This window comes from Pongo abelii, chromosome 10 (genome assembly GCF_028885655.2).
Source record: "Pongo abelii isolate AG06213 chromosome 10, NHGRI_mPonAbe1-v2.0_pri, whole genome shotgun sequence".
NCBI lineage: Eukaryota > Metazoa > Chordata > Mammalia > Primates > Hominidae > Pongo > Pongo abelii.
Genome location: NC_071995.2, coordinates 113569210 through 113578222, shown reverse-complemented (window position 1 = coordinate 113578222; position 9013 = coordinate 113569210). Strand labels below are relative to the sequence as shown.

The following is a 9013-nucleotide window of genomic DNA, read 5'->3' as shown; positions in this document are numbered from 1 at the left end:
ATTGTGGAAAATATGTAAGTAGACAGTTTAGAACAGTGCCTGGCACAGAATTACATGCTTAATAAAGGGCAGTTGTGGCTGGACACAGTGACTCATGCCTGTAATCCCAGCACCTTGGGAGGCTAAGGTGGGAGGATCAGTTGAGGCCAGGAGTTCAACACTAGCCTGGCCAATATAGTGGCACCTCATCTCTATTTTTTTTATAACAATAAACATTATAAATATATATTAAAAAGGGCAGTTGTTATAGGTACTTAATTTTTTTTTGTTTTCATGTTTCTTGTCAGTATGTTTTCTCTGACAGGATACAATGACAAGCACCCAGTTTCTCTGTTTTGTTTTGTTTTGTTTTAAGACAGGGTCTCTCTCTGTTGCCCACTCTGGAGTACAGTGGCACAATCACAGCTCATTGAAGCTTTGACCTCCTGAGTTCAAGCAATCCTCCTGTCCCAGCTTCCTGAATAGCTGGGACTACAGGTACAAACCACCATGCTTGGCTAATTTTTTAAATTTTTTATAGAAGGCCGGGTGCAGTGGCTCATGCCTGTAATGGCACTTTGGGAAGTCAAGGTGGACGGATCACTGGATGTCAGTTCAGACCAACCTGACCAACATGGTGAAACCCCATCTCTACTAAAAGTACAAAAAATTAGCCAGCGTGGTGGTAGATGCCTGTGATCCCAGCTACTGGGGAAGCTGAGGCAGGAGACTCGCTTGAACCTGGTAGGTGGAGGTTACAATGAGCTGAGATGGCGCTACTGCACTCCAGCCTGAATGACAGAGCAAGACTCCGTCTCAAAGAAAAAAAAAAAATTAGAGACAGGATCTCACTATGTTGCCCAGGCTGGTCTCTAACTCCTGGCCTCAGGCGATCCACCTACCTCTGCCTCCCAAAGTTCTGGGATTACAGGCAAGAGCCTGTAATCTGGCCTGTAACCTGGCCTCTGAGATTTAAAAGGCTATTTCCTTTGCCCTACTTGAACAACCAATAAAGACATAAGCCTCAATGGTAAAATGAAAGGGGAGTGGTATTTAATAATCGTACATTAAGCTGTAAGATAATTATTGTTATTCAGAGCACTTGCTCAAAAGTGGATTTAGATCTTAGTAGGGTGGCTGAGAAACTAACCTCATCAGTCAGCCTCAATTTCTCCCACCTGGAAAATGGGGTTAACACCTAGCCACAAAACTGGCTGAAAATTGAAGGAGGCAATCTGTGGAAAGAACAGAGCTGGACACTTACTGAGTGCTGAAGCTTACTTCAGTTGAATCACTCCTTGTGTGTCTCCACTGCCTTCCTTCCCAAGACTTTTTTTTTTTTTTTTAAGATGGAGTCTGGCTCCCTTGCTCAGGCTGGAGTGCAGGGGCACAATCTTGGCTCACTGCAACCTCTGCCTCCTGGGTTCAAGCGATTCTCCTGCCTCAGCCTCCCGAGTAGCTGAGACTACAGGCACACGCCACCACGCCCGGCTAATTTTTGTATTTTTAGTACAGAGGGGGGTTTACTATGTTGTCCAGGCTGGTCCCGAACTCCTGACCTCAAGTAATCCTCCCGCCTCTGCCTCCCAAAGTGCCGGGATTACAGGCGTGAGCCACCGCGCCCGGCCCCCTTCCCAAGACTTCTAATGTGGGTTACGGAATGTGTACACACACACACACACACGCCCACCATAACCCTTGAGAAGAGCGGTCGTAGGGGCATTTATTCCAGTGTTTCACCTCCCCTCCCGCTTTTTGTCCTCCCAAACAGTCCGAAGGCGGCTGCTGAAAGGCTCCAACCCACTGGAACTCTCGGAGTAACCGCCTCCGCATCCCCTCGCGGGTGTAGACCGAGACTCGCGCGGACGGGAGGGAGGAAGAATGTTTGCGCAGCCTTCAAACGACTTGGCAGGCAACAAGAGGGAAAAGGCCGCTCTAGGGAGAGTTCAAATTGAAATTACACGGAGGGAAGAACGTGCAGATCAGCGCTGAAGCTCATTAAAAAAAGCGAGGTGACTGAGAAGAACAAACACGCCTCCAAAAGGAAAATGGAAAAGTTCGTAAAATGCGCTCTTCAAAGCCTAGCCAGGGGGCGCGGTGGGGGAGGCGGGCAGTGGCCGCCGGGCAAGGCCGCTGCCCCCTGGGCCTGTCCGCCTCGGAGTCTGGAAGGGCGAAATTGGCCCAACTTGCCTTTCCTCTAACCAGGGAGGTCGAGCGCCTCTCGCCCCCTCCTCCGAAGCGCTTCTCCTGCTGGAAACCAGAGGGAGTGGGAAGAGTGGCCCGGAGTTCGAACCTAAGCAGAGACGGTGGTGGCGGGGACGACGTTCCCAACGGGAAGTCGCGCGCAGGGACAAAGCTAAGTCCTGAGAATTAGGCCGAGGCTAGATCATTCGTTCGCTGGACATCGGGCATCGTTTGGGTTTTATTCAAACCCGTTGGAAAACCTTAAAGTTCTAGGCAGGGGAACAGCACGACGTGATTGGATCCTCCAGAGTAGAATCTAGACAGTCCCCCTCCAACCCACTCCCAACTCCCCACAACTCTCCCAGCATCTCCACCTCCTCCCACTTGGGAGAAGGATGAGATCGATGAAGTTCACGCGGTGCGCTCTGCAGACCTCGGCTGGGAAAGCCCAGCGCACCCCTAGGCGCACCGGGAAGCGTCTACCAGAACTGCCTCTGGCTCCCCGGGTCAAAGTCCCCACCCTCAGCCTCCTTGTACAATTCATTAACTTTGCAGACACCCGTTTTATTCGCCGGATCATTCCCGGACGCTTTAGAGAAAAGCCTGGGCATTAACCTCACGGCCCGCGCGCGCTGCCCGACGTCACCACAAGTGAAGGATTCTCGGAAAAGATCAACCGCGCCAGCTCCCGAATCCCGGCAGCCCCTCGCCCGGGTGTGCCAGAGTCGACTTCTCTCTCTCTCTCGGTCTTAGTGGACCTGAGAGAGAGAAAGAAATTTTCTATAAACCACTGAACTGGGGCAGTGCCGGAAATTGTCCTGACCCGGTACTCTGTAGCTTCCAAGGTGCTTCCAATCCCATTCGCGCCGCAAGGATCCCACAAGATCGGGAAAACCGAGGCTTGGGAAGGGTTGGGTGCCCCAAAGGCAGGCTGCTTGGAAGAAACGGAGCCGACCTGAACCCCGCGTTTGCAGGTTTCAAATCGCGGCGCGTTTTGAGAGGCCTTTCTGACCCCTCAGAATTATTAGTTCGAGCCCCCTGGTCTATCCTGCTCGGAAATTCGGCCTCTGATCGAGGAAGCCCTGTTGGGAAGAGGGCTGGTTATTCCCTTGTCTTCCTCCTCACCGCCCCTACTCCATCCAATCTCTTTCCCCTTCTCCCCTTCTGAGTTTGTTACCATTTCTTTGTCAAAGCCCCACAACATAGATGCAAGGAGATGAAAACCCACAATTTCTCACTCCAGAGCCTGCGCCTGCGTTCACTGCATCAGGGTTCTCGAACCTTAAGGAGCTCACAATCACGTGGGGGCTTTGTTAAAACAGGAATTCTGGGCCCCGCCCCCGGACACCTCATTCAACTGGTCTCAGCTGGGCCTGAGAATGCGCATTTCTAACCGGTTCCCGGGGTACGTTTTGGGAAGGACTGCTCTGTGTGTTGCGTTGATGCCCTCTAAGTTCCTTTGTTAATAACAAAAAACCCTCTTTAGAGGAAAGTACGTCGTTCTTCTCTGTGTGTCCTCAGCACTTACACAAGGCTTGCACACCAGTGCCTAATAAATATTTGGGCTTAATCATGAACGCTTAGAGCTGTCACCATGGTTTACAGATGTTTAGCGTGTGCCTGGCATTTTTCTGGGCACATTAGGAGTGTCTGTTTAATGCTAGTGACAACGGTGGGAGTTAAGACCCTTATTTTGACATAGGTGGCTCACAATGGGGATGCCAGGGACCGGGAGAGAAGACTCGAGGAAATCGTGCCTGTACCCAGACACATGGAAGCCAAGGTCTACCCAAGGGACAGAAACCGCTGAGTCCTGCTCCACCAACCTGGGACAAACCAGCTTAAAGGTGCTGTTCAGGAAGACTCAGCTCTCTCCGCTGGTAATGGCTGGGAAAGGGCGGAATCACCTTCATAGAAGACCTGCACCTCCAGAGTCCCTGCACCATGGAATATGTGCCCCTCATACCCCTAAACGTCCACCTTGCAGTGCTTTTGTATGCCGGTCCTTGGTTGGCAAATGGAGAGACCCAGCGCCAAGCTTTCTACACGGGAATCACCCCTCAACCTTTCTGAAGGATCCAGAACCTCTCTCCAAGGCTTGGAGGCCTCGGATTCTGGAGGATTCCACAACTTAGAGTCAAGAGGGATGGCCTATCCAAACAGTGGGGGTGACCTGGAGGATCTTAGCATTCCAGGCACAATCCTAGCCTCGCCTGGGAGAACTGCCACTCAGGTGAGGGTCTTGGGCCTGATGCTCCAGGAGGAGGGAAGAAGCCCCTGGAGAGATGTGGCGCTCCCATTTTACACCCTCCAGATAGCTCTGAGGCCACGCTCCTGGGTTCCAACTCCATTGAGTCCTGCATGCAGCTCGGTGTTCCCCGGCCACATCGTAAAAAGATTTACAAGACTATGTTAAACTGGCAGTAAAAACAATTAACTTTAATGGCACCTTGGGTGGGTGGCTGGGTGGGTCGGAAGGAGGGAAGGAGGGCGGGTGCTTCCTCCTCTTCAGACTGGGAATCCAGGTGAGGGAGGGGACCCGCTTTCAAGTCCCTTTTGGGTTTCTTCTATTTGCTCCTCCAGGGATACTCCACTGGGCTCTGGAGTTCAGAGGTTCAAGGTTAAAGTGAAAAGAAGACTGAGCATGGAGACTACAGGAGACTTCAAGTCCCACTTGACAGTCCCTGGCTAACTGATCCTAAACAAGCCTCTTAACCTCTCTGAGACTCAGTATGCTCATCTATGCAATGGGAATTTGTAAAAATAAAAATAAAATAAAAAAGCCTCCTCTGTCAGGGTTATGAAGATTGCAAGTGGTAGCAATTTGGAATTACCTCCCACCACACCTGGCATGTATGTCTGTGTGTTTGTATGTATATACATAAAGCATTGTGTGTGTCCTGTGTGTGTGTGTGTGTGTGTGTATATATATATACATATACACACACACACATATTATAAGCATTTATTAAAATTGCATGTGTCTCTGTGTGTGTGTGTATATATATATAAGCATTTATTAAGATTGTATGTGTCTGTGTGTGTGTATGTTTAATAAATGTTAGTTTCTGGAGTGCTCAGGCTTTCCAGGTGTAAAATGAGGTGAAAAGACCAGCCTTTTGCAAAGGTCAGAGCCAGCTTTCAGAACCCTCACTTAGCCAGCACCACTTAAATGTTGGTTTCCTGCTAAAATTGACCTGCTTGTCCAGCCAGTGACCCCGGAAGTGACCCCATGCTTGGGTAGACAGCAGCCCCAGGCTTTGAAAGCGACCTGGATTTCTGGAGCGCTGGCAAGGAAATGAGAGTGGCTGGGGGTAGGGGCAGGGTCTCTGCCTCCCGGGTCTCCTGGTCCAGTCCCGGAAAGCCCTAATTCTGCAGGTCTCCCTGGCCTGGAGACAATTAACCATCCATTTCAGAGAGACCTCTGTCTGTCTGTGTCTGTGTGTGGCCCTCTCAGCCAACCAGGATGAGGGAGGGATCCCCCACCAACCCCCACCAACCTAGGGCTGCCCATGTGAAGACACTGCCCATTGGCCTGTTGCTGTGCTTTGGGCAATGGGTGGGGAAACAGGAGAGGGAAGAAGTCATCATATCCCCATCCTCCTCTCCCAGCGGCCAGTTCTGTATGCTGCAAAAGAGGTTGTTCCTGCCTTAACCTGCACCTCTCCCTAGGACCCAGTCAGGCCCCATCCATGAGGACTCTGGCTCTGCCCCTCTCTGGTCCAACCACCTAGGAGTCCGTGGCTAGATGCACTTAAGCCTGGAATGAAGCTGCTGTCATCAGACTCGAAGAATCCATTAAACACCAGATCCTGCATCCTGCCTTCTTCCTCCATGGGTTACCAGCAGCAACTCAGTACCAATCCCATTCATTCTGTACCTCTCTCCCCTGGCAGATACTTTCCCCTGTTCATTTCAGTTTAAAATTAAACAAATTTTAAAAGTTGAGATAATGATGGAAGGTAAGGTGAACAGGATAAAAATGTTGGGAAGCCGAGCACGGTGGCTCACGCCTGTAATCCCAGCACTTTGGGAGGCTGAGGCGGGTGGATCACGAGGTCAGGAGTTCAAGACCATCCTGGCTAACACAGTGAGACCCCGTCTCTACTAAAAATACAAAAAAGTAGCTGGGCGTGGTGGTGGGCACCTGTAATACCAGCTACTCAGGAGGTTGAGGCAGAGAATTGCTTGAACCTGGGAGGCAGAGGTTGCAGTGAACCGAGATCACGCCACTGCACTCCGGCCTAGGCGACAGAGCAGGACTCCATCTCAAAAAAAAAAAAAAAAAAAAAAAAGTTGGGAAAAGCCCAGTGATCTGAACCTGGGTATAAATCTTGGTTCTGCCACTTAAGCTCCTGGGACCTTGGACTTACCATGTAGGCTTTCTGAGCTTAGTCAATATATCTATCTGTAAGAGATGACTGTCGGGGCCAACCCTATGCTTAGCCACATCGGATTCCCTTTCTCTCTGCTTAAAGTGGTGTGTGTTTCGTTTCTCTCTCTCTCTCTCTCTCTTTTTCCTATACCCCATCTCAAAAGAGAGAAGTGTAGCACAGTGCTTTCAAGCAGGGGCACTGCAGACGGACTGCCTTGGTTCGAATCTGATTCTGCCACTTACTAGCCAAGCCACTTTGGATGCGTTACTTCTCTCTTTTTCCTCTTCTTTTTTTAAAATATTATTATTATTATTATTATTATTTTGAGACAGAGTCTTGCTCTGCCACCCAGGCTGGAGTGCAATGGCATGATCTCGGCTCAATGCAACCTCCACGTCCCGGGTTCAAGCGACTCTCCTGCCTCAGCCTCCTGAGTAGCTGGGACTACAGGCGTGTGCCACCACACCCAGCTAATTTTTGTATTTTTAGTGGACACAGGGTTTCGCCATGTTGCGCAAGCTGGTCTCAAACTCCTGACCTCAGGTGATCCACCTGCCTCAGCCTCCCAAAGTGCTGGGATTACAGATGTGAACCACTGTGCCCAGCTCTTGATGACTTTTTGAACCATCACATTAACTAGCTTTCCTTACTTCTGGAGCTCTAGTTATGAAAAAAAAAAATCTTTTTTTTTTTTTTTTTTTGCTGAAGCTGGAGTGCAATAGCACAATCTTGGCTCACTGCAACCTCTGCCTCCCAGCTTCAAGTGATTCTCCCACCTCAGCTTCCTAAGTAGCAGGGATGACAGGCTCATGCCACCACAGCTGGCTAAATTTGTTTTTCTTTTTTGAGACAGGGTCTCACTCTGTTGCCCAGGGTGGAGTACAGTGGCGCAATCTCAGCTCACTGCAACCTCCATCTCCCGGGTTCAATCAATTCTCCTGCCTCAGCCTCCTGAGAAGCTGGGACTACAGGCACGCACCACCACACCCGGCTAATTTTTGTATTTTTAGTAGAGATGGAGTTTTGCTATGCTGGCCAGGCTGGTCTTGAACTCCTGGCCTCAAGTGATCCACCTGCCTCAGCCTCCCAAAGTGCTGGGATTACAGGCATGGGCCACCGCTCCTGGCCTAATTTTTGTATTTTTAGTAGAGACAGAGTTTCACCATGTTGGCAGGCTGGTCTCAAACTCCTGACCTCAACTGATCTACTTGCCTCAGCCTTCCAAAATACTGGGATTACAATAAAAAGTCTTTATTATTTAAGGCCAGAGTTGGGATTTTCCTTGCAGAAAAAAAAATATACATATATATATATACACACACATATAACTAATAAAAATATATATATATATATATACACACACATAAAACTAATAGACCTTTTTTACTGAGTGACCTTGATTGGAAACCCATGGTGTGGCCTCTTCAATAAGCATCCTCTGGCAGGGTTGGGGAGTGGGGCACTTTTCTCCAGATGTGCTCTTGCTCTCTGTCTCCACTGGATTCTGTGGTCAGATTTTAGGCCTGCATTCTGCTCTAGCAAGAGATGCTGCCTGACTCTAAGGCCACGTCAAAAAAGACCATTCAGCTTCCGCTTGGTTCTCCCAGAACACATGTTCTCTTGTGCTCAATCTCAAGAATGTCTTACTTAGAATTTGGTCACCATGACATGAAGAATCCCAAGATGCAAGAAGAGGCCATGTGGAGGTCCTCCAATCAACTGTCCCAGCTGAGGCCCGCCTTTGAGTCATCCAGCCCCAGTTCCAGACATATGAGTAAAAGAGGCTTCAGATGGCTCAGGCTCTCAGCTATTCAAAACACGCCCAGTCATTCAAGTCTTCCCACCTGAGGCCCAGACATCACAGAGCAGAAACAAGCTATTCCCACTGTTTCATTCCTAGATGCCTGACCCACAGAATCTGTGAACATAATAAAACAGTTGTTCCTAGGCCACTAAGTTTGGGGTGGTTTGTTACAGAGCAGTAGATACCTGGTACAATGACATGCATCAGTCTAAGCCTCAATTTTCCCATCTGCAAAATGTGGATATGAGGGTCTTCCAGAGGAGATCCGGGAAGTGAGTGTGCCCATATAAACAGCAGATGACCGGAGACTAAGGCCCACTGGATTCAAGAGATTATAATACAATGTGCCACTCAAATAAAGTGAGGAACACATACTAGGCACCCCGAGATTCTCAACACCCAAATTCCCTCCTCCCTCCAGCCACTCCCAGAGAAACTCAGACCAGCTCTTCATCCAGACCTTATGTCCAAAAGGAATCCCCACACCCCACACCCTGCCACCACCAACTTTCCTTTCCATTCCAATCAGAGAATTAATTTCCAGAAAGCAAGACTGCCAACAGCAGAAATAAATCACAACAGAGCAGGAGATGAACATTATCTAAAGTGAAACAATTTAGCAAAAATCTCTCCCCCTCCCTCACCCCACTCCAAACCAATAACAATTCAA

General features: G+C 49.4%; 1 non-coding gene across 1 annotated transcript; it reads right to left on the bottom strand.

Moving 5' to 3' along the window:
- Positions 1-933: 933 nt before the first annotated feature.
- On the bottom strand, positions 934-1028 carry LOC112135980 (small nucleolar RNA SNORA27). The gene has a single exon (XR_002917196.2). It is a non-coding gene; the product is annotated as a small nucleolar RNA SNORA27 (small nucleolar RNA).
- Between the last annotated feature and the right edge of the window lie 7985 nt (positions 1029-9013).